Genomic DNA, 6000 nt, shown 5'->3' with positions numbered 1-6000 from the left:
AAAAAAAGAAATTATTAGTGACGGTTATCAAATCCGTCACTAATAAGGGACCAATAGTGACGAATTCATAAATTCGCCACTAATACTCTAAACTTAAAATTTTTAATTTTTTTAAAACAAAAAGTATTAGTAATAGTTCTCAAATCCGTCACTAATAAGAGGCCAATAGTGACGAATCTACAAATTCGTCATTAATACTCTGAACTTAAATTTTTTTATTTTTTTAAAACAAAATGAAGTATTAGTGACGATTGTCAAATTCGTCACTAATAATGACCAATAGTGACGAATTTTTAAATTCGTCACTAATACTCTTAACTTAAAATTATTTCCTTTAAAAAAATAGTACTGACGGTTATTTAATCGTCACTAATGTTTATCTTTTAGTGACAGATTTAATTCGTCACTAATACCACAGAAATCGTCACTAATATTTTTCCGAATTAATTTATGAGTAAAAAATATTTTCGCGCGATATTTTCTGATTTTTAGTGACAAACTATTAGTGACGAATTCAATTTCATTACTAATAGTGTCATATTAGTAACGGTTACTAAAACTATCACCAATACCCTGATATTAGTGATGAATTTGAATCACTCACTAATAATTTCGTCACTAAAAACCAGTTTTTTTGTAGTGACCCTATAATAGTAAAGACATGAAAATAGTCAAACCCTAAAGTTAACGTTTAATATATATAAAAACAATTAATCCATAAAAATGATAATATAGAAACAATTTGAACCCTATGTGAATATACTTTACGTACAAATAATAACCATGTAAACAATTAAAGTCTTACCATTAATAGCAATATTATGAGAAACCAATCAAATCCTAAATAAATTATGTGATAATCAAAGCCCTAAATGTACAATTACAATCCAAAACATACCATTAAAACCCTAAAATAACATATATAATAACCAAAACCCTACATACAATATAAACCATAAACATGATAACTATACTAAATAAATTAAAAACCCTAAATAACATGTAAACAATAAACATGGTAATAAGAACACCCTAATTAAATATGACTTAAATAATACAACTACAATAATAATATGTAGACATTAAACAAAATAAATCGAAAATTAATACAACACAACCCTAAATAAATAAACGATAAATATGAAATAATAAAAATAATATACATATACAATAAAAACTTAAACTTTAAATATTAAAACCCAAATAAAATATTAAACTATATGCATACATGCACTGTGTGTGGGCGTGTTAGCATGCATGGGGTGCGTGTTTGTGGTTTTGCTGTGTTGTTTTGTGTGTGTTTTGGTGTGTGTTAAAATGTGTGTAAATGTGTGTGTTTTGCTGTGTGTTTTACTGTGTGAGTTAGTGTGTGTAAAAGTGTGTGTGCAGGTGTGTGTTTTGGTGTGTGAGTTAGTGTGCGTAAAAGTGTGTGTGCTGGTGTGTGTAAACTGTGAGTGATTTAGTGTTTGTTTTGGTGTGTGTGCAGGTATGTGTTTTAATGTGTGTAAAAGTGTGTGTGCAGGAAAACCTACCGGTGGGCGTCGCCAGAGTTATTGCTTGTGCTCACGGCTAGAGCAGCTTCCGTGAAGCGCTGCCCGTGGAAGAACTAGCTGCACATAGATGGCCGGAGACGGCTTGCTGCCGCTGCTGCTTCCCGTGCGTGTAAGCCCTTCCAGGATATCTTTGGTGGTGCTCGGCTGTTTGCAGGAAGGAAAGTCGTGGCCGGGGCTGTGTTTGGCTGCTTCTTGTGTTGGTGTTCTCTTGTGTTTCTTGCCATCTGGTATTGCAGAGTGTGAGAGAGAGAGGACCCGGAGATGGTGGCGGAGGCAGCGGCTTAGGGCGGCGACTATGGAAGGGAGAAAAGAGAGGGGCTCGTGAGGTTGAGAGATTGGAGGCAAAGATGGTGCCCCACGGCCGTCTGTGGAGGCGTGAGATGGTGGAGCTGCTCCAGCTGCTGTCTGCAAGGGGGAAGGAGAATGACGAGTTGATGAGAGGAGGGGAGCTTGGAGATGGTGAGGGAGATGGAGACCCACGGCGCCGAGACTGAGAAAGAGATGGAAGACGGTGTTAGGTTTGTTTTATTTTATTTTATTTTATTTTTCTGGTCTTCCATCACCCCCCCCCCCCCCCCCAGCCGTGTGTGTGAGGTTAGCTAAGAGCCCTTTTATAATAATAATAATCATATTTAAAAATGATGATAATATTAATAATAATAATAATAATAATAATAATAATGAAAATAGAAATAATAATAATAATAATAATAATAATAATAATAATAATAATAATAACCCCTCTATTATATTTTGTTCGAACAAAAATAAGGTGTCTACAAAGGTAACTGAGCAATAATAGATGAAACAGAAATGCATTCATCCATTTTCATATTATGTTAATTAATTGGTTAAGGATCTGCATAATTTCATGAAACTACTATACAATAGACCTATTATCAGTCATGGTATAATTGAAAATTTTTCCAATCAGAAATTTCTAACTAGTTGCATCATTTGTAAGATACTTAGCTTCAAGCGCATCCCACAACTCTTTCGCAATAGCCATTATTCTAATAGAGATTGAACAGATTGTCTGACATTGAATTGCAAAAGTGGTCTTTGCAAATATAATCATCTTGTTCCCATTTAAGTCTTGCACGTCCTTCAGCCAAAGTTACATTCTTGTTCATAGTAGGTTTAGGGGTGGTCAAAATATACACCACTGTGAGACCCGCAAGAAGAAAGTGTATCTTTTTCTATCAATGCCTAAAGCTGCTTGCATCGAATTGTTCACATTTAACAAAATCCACAGCGAATTCCCTCAAGGTTGAAGAACCAGCCATTTCGCAAATAATATTTTAAGATTGTAGGAATAATATGAGGAAAATGTCGTAGTACTGAAAATTTGCTTTAAGGCACGTTACAATGTTGTTTTCCTTAAAACGTTATTTGCCCCCACCAGATTTGTAATGACCCAAAGAATAAAGTTATTTAAATAATAAAGAGGGAGGGAAATGGAAACAGGTTTGCGTTTATCGACGACATTGCATTTTGGATATAATAACCTCGGAAATTTTCCAAGCACTCGTCAAAAAACACAGGGATTTTGTCAACGAGGGTTCTTTAGGATCTTGTCGACGAGAAGATACCGAGGGAGGATTATTGAGAAGTTTAAAATTCGTCTGTCATGCCCCGAACCCTGAAATGGGACCCAGGGGTGAATTAAGTAACCTAACCTATCTCTGTATCAATATAAAACATACATGATACCATATACAAGAGGGTCCGACCCTGTGGGGTAACGGATGCCCTATATACATACATACAATACATGTCCATACTCATCAATATACACAATGGAAAATGGTCTTTCTTTACATCAAACTGTACCATACCAAAGTCTAGACCATACAAGGTTAAACATACCTACAAATACTATACATACCACGGGTGTCTATAAAATCCATCAGGACAACCCAGTTACAAAATTCATACCTATCAGGTACTAACAGTAGTTAAACACACCCCCCGCTTCCGGATGCTAGGATGCTAGTTTCGGCTACCCGAAGGACCTGAAAAACATTTGTGTATATATTCGGGGTGAGACACCTCTCAGTGAGGGAGAAAACAGGTTATATCAGTGTGTGACATACCAGTGTCATTTTCATACTTCATAACACATACATACGATACAGTTTGAAACACATACGTACAGTTTCAAAACAAGTTCCATACATTTCCATACAAATCCATACAGTTCCAGTATTTCCACAAAATCCATTCCAGTTCATACGATACTCAAATACATACATACATACATATGGTCAGTGTCGTCACACTACTCACAACTGCACAAGTCACCTAGTCTCACAGCAGTTACGCTCCAACACATTAAACTACGAAGGTTTCCGACTCAGGCCCAATAGTGAATCCATTGCTACAGATGCAACTACACAAGGTCACCTGGTCTAACCCCGATTACGTTACCATGTGCAAACTACGCTGCGTCAACCTAGGCCCACTGTGGTCCGTTGCTACATTCGGTGACCAGCCGAATCATACTGGTGATATTTCGCACCCCAGATATAGAGCCGACCACACTTGCCCACGGTAGTTAGCCGTTACAGGGCACAGCGTATGGTAGTTAGCCGCCCCTAGCTGTTACAGCGTACGGTAGTTAGCCGCCCCTAACTGTTACAGCGTACTGTAGTTAGCCGCCCCTAGCTGTTACAGTGTACGGTAGTTAGCCGTCCCTAGCCGTTTCGGCGTACGGTAGTTAGCCGCCCAAAGCCGATTTTCATAAAACCTGGAATCACTTTGGAACTCACGTCCCTATACATTTCAGCGTACGGTAATAAGCCGCCACATAGCTATTTTCACAAATATCTGGAACAACATACAAACATACACACATACCACACTTATTTGGTTTATGGCAAATCATATCGTTTACAATTTCAAATATATAGTTTATGCAAATATGGATTACGGTCACCTCAATAATACAGTTTAAACAACATAAACGGTTTTCCAATCAAATAAGAGATGATACCTGAAATCCCCAATTTTCCCAAAAACTATAACCCGAAAATCCTGTGTTTTTACCCAATAGATTTTCCCAAATAAGTAGTCAAAACATACATACGATCGTAGCTTACAGGCTTACCGATCTTGATTTCGAAAACAAACTGATATAAACAGAATCCCCTTACCTCAACTCGAAACCAAACCACGAACTTTACGGCCCTTAAAACTACGAACCGAGACTCCGAAATCTACAAACCACAATACTAAACATGCTTATAATCCATACTACTACACATATACCGAATCAGAAATGAAAATCAAGTCTTACCTCGATTTTGGCCCAAAACCCGAAAATGCTCGAACCGAGATTCCGATCCATAAAAGTTGTAGAGAATCCTTCCACGATCCTCGTGGTAACCCCGGATTTCTGATTCTACCAACGACCGGTAAGGAAATCTAGAGAGAGAGAGAGAGAGAGAGTTTTTTTTAGAGAGAGAGAGAGTGAGTGACTTAGTGAAGAAGAAACAAATATCCCCTTCTTTAAGCCTTTGACCCGCCCGGTTTTCATTGACGAAAAGTACCTTCGTCGACGAAAAGTCAAGGATTTCATCGCGGATGTCAGTAGCCTCGTTAACAAAGTCTGATATTTAAACTTTTCCAGACCTCTCGATTTTTTTCTCATCAACGAACCTCTGAATTTCGTCGACGAAAAGTCTACTGCCTTTGTCGACAAAATCTGGCTTCGTCGACGAAATCTGCAGGAATCCATTTATATTTTTTCGGGTTCTTACATCGTCGATGAGGGGGTAGGTTCATTGATGAACTTTCTACAGGACTCATCGACGAGGTGACATGGCTCGTCGACGAATCCTGCAGTATAAATAGCGCAAAACCTCAGTTAAACGCATAAATTCAGCGCCATGTTTCCCTCTTTCTCTCTCCTACGGTTCTCCTTCCAACTTTCTTCGATTTTGGCCTCGTCAATCGCCGAATTGACCATCTGAGGCCACCACGACGCTCTTGGTAGAGTTCTCTTCAAGTTTGCTGGGGCGGATCGTCAGGATTAAGTCGAATTTCTCCCCAGAATCAGTGTAAGGCCTTTTATTCAACTTTTGACATTATGGCAGTTGTAGGAAATGATGTAGGTTAAGAAATATTGATATTCTGTTATGCTGAATATGGTTTTCAGGGCGTGGAATGGGAAGCCCTGCGAGTGTAAGATCAGTATACGATAGGCGCTTTTCGACAGTTTGGTAAGGGAAACATGCTATGCTAGGAAAACCTAGTATAATTTCAGTATGAAATTTATGTTTTTACCAGATTATTATTCAGAGCAGAAATTTGTGCAATTTATTATTGATGTCAAAATATTTTGAATTATTGTGTGGCATGAGAGTATGAATACAGTATAGAAACATGTTTCTACAGTATTTTCAGGATTATGTTTTACAGAATATATAGACAGTGAAATGTGTTT

Source organism: Malania oleifera, chromosome 1, assembly GCF_029873635.1.
Source record: "Malania oleifera isolate guangnan ecotype guangnan chromosome 1, ASM2987363v1, whole genome shotgun sequence".
Lineage (NCBI taxonomy): Eukaryota > Viridiplantae > Streptophyta > Magnoliopsida > Santalales > Ximeniaceae > Malania > Malania oleifera.
This window is presented reverse-complemented; position numbering follows the sequence as displayed.